Source organism: Anguilla rostrata, chromosome 6 (genome assembly GCF_018555375.3).
Source record: "Anguilla rostrata isolate EN2019 chromosome 6, ASM1855537v3, whole genome shotgun sequence".
Classification (NCBI taxonomy): domain Eukaryota; kingdom Metazoa; phylum Chordata; class Actinopteri; order Anguilliformes; family Anguillidae; genus Anguilla; species Anguilla rostrata.
In genome coordinates this window covers 17,175,801-17,185,213 of record NC_057938.1, presented here as the reverse complement: position 1 = coordinate 17,185,213, position 9,413 = coordinate 17,175,801, and positions in this window count along the sequence as shown.

The window sequence follows — 9,413 nt, the reverse complement described above, 5'->3', positions numbered from 1 at the left end:
AAAAACAAACTTTACAGAGTGCATTTTAAGGTATGTCGGCATATACTTTCATGTCTGCTACTTTCATGCATGTGATTTCATTACAGTTAAAAAAATATTTTCCAACATAACAAACTCAAGAACATATGCAACAATAATCAAAACTGTACTCAACAATATATACATGCAATTGCACGAATGAAAGAGGTTATAACATTTATAACTATTGTTTAGTTACTATTTAAAATACAGATGGATTTCAGATTTAACTGCCCATTTTGGCATATTACTCCCCATTGAGAAGGGAGAACTATCTAGATAACTAGCTAGTCCTCAGTCTAAAAGGGAAAATGCAATGCTGTTCAGACTCAGCTGCCTACAATATCATTAAGTCTTCCCTCCCGCATAGACAGTGGATTCTGGGAGTTTTTTTTAAATTACAGTCCCACCGTGGACTCACCTTGATCCTTGAAAGTGAGACGCAGATTAATATGAGACATATTAATTGCTCTGACATTACAGATAATTCCTTCCGAGTGAAATAAATGCGTGTAATAACTTGTCATAATATGAAGTGATTGTGAATCTGGGATCCTTGGGCACTGAGGTCAGCACCGTAATAGGTACTGATGGGTACCAGATTCAATCAATCAAACTTTATTTAAAATAAAACAGGAACTGCCCCAAGGCAGACTACATAGACTCAAAATAGCAGACATGATATGTGCTGGGTAGAAATGGATGGCAGTAGATACAATACTTCACCAACAGAGAAGAAATGAAATTAATTGATGCTATTTGACCCAACATCTTCAAACTGTGCTGGTTAGAACAGTTCTGACTGAAACACTTATAGTTATGGATACTAAGCCATCATATGCATTGGTTTACTCTTTGGACAACAAAAAACAAGACTGCCTGACAATGACAGACCTCCTACCACTAGGGGTGCAATGTTGTGTACCAACTCTAAGTTCAAAATTCCTGAGCGACCTATTGGAAATGAATAAATAATGGAATGACCTGGATAATGAGCAATGAGCACATACAGACCAGATGGTGTCACACATACCTAATCAATTAATTAAGCACACAACATTATATTCCAACATTAATAACACCATGATTAAAAATACTGCACAGGCCTGGTTTTCTATAATCATGCCTCATATTGGTACAGGATGAGTGATAAAAAAAAGTATTCATGTACTTTTTGTAATTCCTCATATTGTATATCAAACACCTTTCAACAATGCAGCGCTGTCAAATCAATATCAAAATATTTACAATGCCTGTGAGCTGACCAGAAAAATGAGTCAGATTAAACCTTGTTTGATAGGGTGGATCGACCTTTCTAACAGTCCTTTAAATGTCTGGCAAGGTTTAAAGCCTCCGCTTTAAGACGGCACCTTCAGTCTGTGTGATAGCACAACTGGTCTTTGTGCCTATGTTGGAAATAAGATTCCTATCGACGGTTAAGCCTCTTTTCAGAGGAGCCAGATTTTCACGATTGTGCCGCTCTAATTTCCACATAAAGAAGGACGTACGGTGGGGAGGGCGGAAAAAAAGCATTTCAACTGCAGAGCAGTCAGAGGAAATAAAGGAGGGATGCGGAGTCTATCATCACCTTCAAATTTGAGACCAGCTGAGTGTGTAATGACAGGATCCAATTTAGAGCAATTCCAGTCTTTTATGTACACAAGTGGTGCTTGGTGAAATGGCTGCATGCCAGGTGCCTGGGCCGTTTTCTTCACCGAGTATCTTGGCGTAAGTCACCGAGGCTTGTTCTTCACTAAATTGAAAAAAAAAAAACTTTGGAAAAGTGCTTGGTTGGCCCTGCCACACATTGACAAAACAGCTTTGCATGTTGTGGTCACTCGGCAACACCAGACACTTTCCCGAGACACTTTTGCCTTCCAGAACCCCCAAAGTTGACGTAAAGTTTTAGTGTTGAGTCCCATTCGCAGTGCTGGTAAGGTTTTATAGAGTTATTTGTGGGCCCCTCGGCAAGCTGAGACAACTAGAGCTGAGTGAAAAGAGAAGGAGTTCAAAGGTGCATTTGTCTCTCACTGGCTCCTGATACTCAAGTGAGCCATCTGACTGCTTCCAGAAGCACAGTGAGCACTTCAGTTGAAAAAACCTAATAAATATAGGTGTAACGAATTGAAGTAAAATTTGAGGTTTATCCAATGAAGCATTTTTTTCAGTGTGTGCTTGAACTTCCTCAATGACAGATCCAGCGGTAGGCACTGAATTACCAAGTGGGGGGGGGGTGGTTATTCTTTCTCAGTCTCTGTATGAACACAAACACTCAAACCGTGTGACACATATCGTGTAGGATTACAAAGTTTAGGGAGCTTGGAACCCAGGGGGGCAAATGTTTACAACTGAATTACACTACAATTTAAAATGGACACGGTCCATGCAGAAAGACCCTGTCACAGACACACCTCCGTGCCGTGGCTTTGGAGTTGGGATGGTACAATGCACTGAAGAACCTGATTTCTATAGGACTGCCAGCACAATACGAGTACTACTGAAGTATTTGATGTTATTGATGTATTTGTAAATATTCTCTTATTCAGACCCAAATGAGGACATTACATTTTGGCTTCCCTGAGCTCTATGCACTATTTCTCTTAACTTACCACTGCTGTACTCAAATAAGAATGCTTGGCACTGTAGATTGAACTAGCTGGCTGCATAGTCTGCTGTACTGTTCTACATTTTCTACAAATCACAATTTCTTTGCAGAGATGGCAAACTTCCAACAATGACAAAAAGCCTCATTAGGAAAATACACAGTATTTGGGAAGTATTTCTTACAATATCAAAATCCTGTGATGCGACTCATGTGATCTCGAGATACTTATTTTGCCATGACCTGAATGAACTGAGCATTCTACATTTATACCAGTGGAGTCATGTCATCCTTCTGGAAGGTTTCTCACACTCACTGCAAGAGACTGCTTTCAGAGAGAATTCTCACAGTGCTCCAAAAGGTGTGGCTGCAAGTGCAGAATTTAATGTAAACCGTGCTGGCATGTATTGTATAAATAGTAGGAAGATACAGCTGGTGAAAGTGATATGAAGAAGCTTTTTGTCATAATGCATTCATCGCCACACACCAAATCATTAATTATTCAACAAAGAGAATTTAATTTTAATGATACAGCTGGTTTGGTTAAATGGAAGTATTTTCAGCACAACATGATTATAAGTGTTTAAGGGATTTATTATTGTGTAGTTCCACAAGTCATGGTGTTAAGCCAGTTTGTTGAGCAAGGGAAAAGGCTTTGCATGTTCTGTGTGTGGTGGATAACTTGTATATTAAGAACCGTTCCAAAAATATGTCAGGAAATATATAAGATTTAATGCATGAGAATTTTAAAATAAGTGGCATGTCTGAATTTCAGCAAAACGACATGCTAGTATGAGATACTGTACAGAATTTAAAGATTGGTGGAGATTTGAGCTGTCAATTGTCTTAAAAAATGCCTATTGACTATTCTTTCCTTAAAAATCCATCCATTTGAATATGTTCAAAAATATTCACTTTACATTTATCCTTACCTAAATTATTTAATAATGTTCTTTACAAAAAAATAAGTTCAGCGATCACCAACATTACCAACATTAACTTGACAAACTCTATTTGTGTCATGTAACACTTTTGTTTATTCATATGCCAGCATGCCAGCATGCAAGCCCTTCCCTATTCAGGAATATGCCCATGGGTGCTGAGCAGTGGGTGGGGGCACACTAGCATTCTCCTTTCTGTTGTTGTCTCTTCTTCACAGTGAGGGAGTTCCTTCATTCATCTTGAGGATGGGGTGCTTAATTAGAATAAATGTTGCTGTTTTCTTGCTTGACCTGCTCAGCTGCTGGGTAGGAATCTTATTTCAACGCCCATTGCTACACAGTGATTGTCAATCACGCTCCTAGTGATGGCCTTAACCTCTAATGTAGAACAGCCACAGGCAATATCCTCTGCTTTTCGGTGAGCCTTTTTGCTCTGTTTCTTTGTATTCAGAGGAACGCTGGCCTCCCCTACCTCACTCCCTTGAGTCTCGTTTTTACCCTACATCCTCGCTTTGCAAAACCGTCCCCTCATCTCTGGGGGGATCATGCCATGATTCACCTTATCTCAGCAGAACCCCGAGGGCTGCAATGTTCCCAAGAAACATATTTATCTGAATTGTCAGCAGTGTGTCAGTAATTTTTGATATTTGAATCAAATGAAATTTGCTATCAAACAATGGCTTCAGCTTCTTTTTCCGTATAAGAGCTTGACAGTCAGATAATGTACTTTTAAATTTCTCATTTAGGCATGTGTGTATTTGCTAAATACTGAATTATCTTCTTTAAGGGAATTATTCTCCACATGTTTGGTCGTCATCACACAAAATGAATTGTATTTGAACCTCCCAAAAACAAGAGGTAGTTTAGATCTTAATTAGAACTAGAACTGATGTTTATTTGTTCACTCTTGTCTGTCTTGGCTTGGCTGCCAGTTTCAAGAAGTTTAGTCACAAAGAGCCTTGTAATATTTGTTTGGGAGGTGGCTGTCACAGAGAAAGGAGGTTCCTTGGAGCTGAGCTTGCTCCCCTGCTGAGCATGGAAGGAGAGAGAAAAGCAAGCACAAGACTCAAGTTTTTGGGTCTGACAAACCTGCCAAAGAGGATAAAAGAGGCATCTCTGTGCTCAAGGTGGGGTCCACCTCTCCGGGTCTCTGGAACACCTGATTTTTGAACATCTGTGCGTGATCCTGTTACACAGCACTGCAAAACTGTTTTAAAATTCCTTGCTGATGATAGCATTCAGGCTACAGATGTCCTTACAATGTTCCAGCTATCATCATGGCCAAGAAGGCCTTCTTTGTCATGAGTGGGAAAAAGCATGCTGCCATGAGTGTCAGCTTGTAGATAAGCGCCTCTTGACGGCACCATTGTGCTGAGCTGTTTCTCTGGCATGCCAAGAGTCCCCGCTGGCCGCGTGACGTAAAGGGCTTCAGTGCTGAAGTGCATTCAGGGGGCATTCTTCTTCACCAAACCCAATGATGTGAGCACTACTGAGTGAAAAGTTGTAGAGATAATGGAAACCACGTCATGTCACCAACATCGTGCTTCATGGAAAAGCGACACAATGAGAGCAAGATGGGCTTGTTGATTGAGAAGACAGGCTGCAGCCATGATGACAAGATAATCCCATGGTGGGCACAAAGGGTGAAGCATGAGCACATTCTTGGAACTACACTCTGCTCTGCTCAAACCCTGCTGCCTCTCTATCAACTGTCCTCACCTAATTGCTGACAACAGGGCTGTTTTTAACTCTTTAGATCCCTATGACTTTCTCCTTTTAAATCAGATTTGAACGCACAGACACACCGAGTTCCCATGGATTAAACACGGGGTGCCTAGATCCTATGCAAAAATAAATGTACAGTATAACATAAGACGAGAACTTCAGTGTAAGTGACTGACTGGTCACCTGAACCCAAAAGTAGCATAAGCAATAATGCCTTTTCAAACTCCTTATTGTACAATACATATATATATATATATATATATATATATATATATATATATATATATAAATTCTGTATTATCACTGGTGTAAAAAATTTGCAGGAAACAAGTCACACTTTCCACTGATAAAAATTAGCAAATGCACTTATTCTATAACTGCATGTTCAGTCCACCTTAAGGCAGCATTTTGGGAGCAATCGAAAACAACAGTATTGTCCTGTGTGCTATAAAACATATCTCTCAGCTCACTGATAGGTGCATTTATTTATTAGAATTCTAGAAGTTAAGCAAGGTGAACAGAAGTTAGTGCACATCAAGGCAAGTTCATTTATGGATACCTAATTTATGATACTTTATCCCTTAAATCCCTTTTTGCTATTCTTGTCCAATGCCTTGTAGTTTATATTTAATTGACACATAGGCTATGATCTTTATGAAATTGATTTACAGTTTGCATTGTCAAAGATTTTGTTTCTGAGTATGCAAGTTTGGTTGCATTTTTGCTGCAAGCAGGTTGTCACACGCCGGCGTGACACCCATGGGAGGGAGATGCGGCAGTGCCGGGGAACACCGTTCGTTGGTTGCCACATGGAGCAAGAGAGAGAGCTCACCCACACAAACATGAAATAAAATGTCTTGTTGAAATAAACAAAACTGAAATTAAAAGCAACTCAAATAAAGAAACTCACTCTCGGTGTGAGCTCCCGGTCTCAGCCCTGAACTGTGGAGAGCAGTACACCTTTATGCACCTGGGCTAATTAGCTAACGCAGTCCAGGTGCGTGTGCTCTCTCCACCAGCCGGCGCAGCCGAGACCAATCTGCCTCTCCGGCGGACCGAATGCCACACAGGTATCAACAATGGGCAACTATGTTGCATATTTATTTTCTACATTATCTTTCCGCAATAGCACCATGGCATCATCTGCATATTCATCAACTGATCATTTAGAAACTCAGACAACTTTATTCTAGGTTAAAGTATAAGACTCAGATTTCCCACATATTACTGCAACAAAACAGGGTTAGTTATTTTGCTCAGGGGTATACCCAGAGCCTGCATCTGAGCTCCAACAAACAGAACATGATAAGAGCATCGCAAACCACAATTGCATTTGTAATATTATAATGAGAATTTTTGTATTCACTGGCTGTGCTGTCCCAGTTTTTCTTTTTAATTGACTCCAACAGAGGAGACAGGAAAAATAAATCAAACTATTGTTTACATCAAATTCTTTGGTTAACGGAATCATGCTCTCAGAATAAGTATTCTGCACTGGGACCAAAGATGTGTCTTTGTGTGAGGTGTCTTGTTCTGTCTTATTTCTCAGTCTGTTATTTTCAAAAGAATATCAGTTGACAGCAGAAGACAAGACAAAAGTGCATGCCATCTGGAAAAGAGGGGAGATGCAGGATATCTGCTAAGAGGAGGCATAAACTCAATCTGAGAATACAACAGTGATCGTGACTTAAGCACGGACAACTCTCAGAGTGTCTGTGCTTAAATCTCAGGTGTTTTACTTCTGTTTAAACATCAACCCCTCCTCCCCCCACCACCCCCTTACTGAGCACTGTAGACCAGGTAACAATGCTGATATCACAGGACTGGCTTTTATTATTCCTAAGCCTTTGAAATGCTGGTCTGGATGCTGTGTAGCTTTTCCTGCTAAATCCACTAGTTTTCCATGGCGGCTGTGGCTAGCAGCCTTGTAAGGTGGCACTCATGGTGTGAAATTCTGACCAAGCCAGCGGCATCTGTGGTTGGCTGCTATCATAAGGGATGGGAGGGTGGTATGGGTTGATTTGAGGCGGTCGTGCCTTCTCACAGCGACGCCTGTTTGAACAGGTGCCGGCAGTCTGCTCGCGGCAGCGCTGCACGAGGTGTACTGCTCTGGCACACTGGCGCGGTGGATGTGCGTCTCATCTGGCGAGCTGTGGAGCTGAAAGAAGCAGCAACTGGCAGAGCGTGCCTTGGAAGAGCTTGTCTGACCTCTCTGAGACTGACGGAGGACATTGTGGAAACGAGACAGGCCTCTTAAAACGATTGGGCCTCACAAATGGGGAGCAAAGAAAACAAGTAGGTGATAGAAATTGGATGGAAAAATAAATGGCCACAATAATTATTTGCTTCACAAACACGGGCTTTGCAAAATCACAAAAAATGACTTGAACAAAAATTGCAGTAAAATTCACTATCAATTGCATTGATTTTTATTTCGTAAATTGTTGATTGAACCCAGAGCTTTGTCTGCGCCACATTTCCCGCTTGCACCCGTCTGGAAACCCAAGCATTGTTTGGGGGGAGGGGGAGGGGAGGGATTGCTCTACTTTGGCTGTCTGCTGTTTGGTGATTTGCTTCGGGGCTGTCTGCTGGCAACGAAGCCAGACCTTCTATATGAAGCCAATCCCCGAGCCATTACTCAACTTGAGGGTTAGCAGGGGACCTGTCTTTTGGCACTTCCCATAATGCACAGGGCACTCTCTTACTCCTGTGGGAACAAATTGGCTCGATTCTTTGTGGGAGGGGAAGGTGAGATGCGCTGGCTAATTAGCGATGAGCAGAATGGCGCCTGCACAGCAGCGATCCAGACTCTGGAAGCTCTGTCTGCTTATCTCTGGGACTCAGAGACGTGCTGCACCTGCACACAACAAAGAACGGAGCAGAGCTGTGTGTAGCGCTGGAGGCAGTCTTTAAACTCATTAAAAATATCACAGGATATACAGGAGATTCTCAGAACTCTTATGATGATGATTATTACAATAAAAACATGATTAATAATATATATTTCAGCAGTTAAATTCATTCTTATAATTGTTATTAGTATTACTATAATCTATTACAGTTTACTTTTTATGTAAAGCTATTTGACTCCATACAGGGGTGCCACCCTCCAGATGACATCAGCTGTGTGCATATGTGAAAGTGACAGAGACAGTGGCTAGGAAAATCAGCTAACTGGCCAGCCCTGTCATTGACCAAACATTTGCAAGCAGCGGTATGAATGTCTCTCCTGGAAAAACAGTGCTCCCCCTCCTCCCCTTGCAGTCTTTTCAAAAATAAAGTCAATCTGTTCTGCTTAGACGCATTGTAATCCGCATTAAGACACATGGCAGTGCTGCGTGCCAGACTGTACGCTACGACAGAGTAAATTTGTAAAGGCTAATCCTGACTGATGGTGCTGTATATGCAGGAACAGATGCCTGTGCAGAGGCGCACCACTGCTTTTGCATCCCCCCCCACCTCGTCTCAGACTTATTATATTCCAAAGCCCTGGGAATTATACAATCGCCGAACCAAGAGCTCAAAAAAAGTTTGAATATGTATTTTTTTTTTCGAAAGCTTTGCCGAACTCTTCTTCGACAAACTTTGATTGTTCTTGTATCCATGCGCTCCATTTGCAACAGACTGAGGGCATTGTTCTTTTGTGGGCACTGGAGAAAAGCCTGAAATTGATACAAAACTTTGAACAATACAACTGTCTTCTGAGGACACAGCCATTGTTTGGGGTATATAGGAAACATTAATGATAAATTTCCTTCCAGTACTGTCACATGACAAAGTTATGCCAGACCTTGGTACAGTAAGCCAATTCTGTCGCCCAGGAAATATACAACAGACAATAAAACTTATAAAAGTGCCAAAGTTACCCATCCCTGGACCAAAGCCAGAGACACAAGCAACCCAGCAGAGAACCTGGATGATGCATCACCTCTTTAGACCTTTGTTCCATGCTGCCATCACAGAGTTTATTTCCTCACCAACAAAGACACATGGACCTTTCCCCTTTTGAATGAAAAACCATGTTTGCTATCGTCAGATAGCGAACACCAAGTAAGACACATGGGCAAAGAAGTTTAACTGATAATATTTAAAGTTCATCAATGAATGTTATTTGATGTATTTCATTT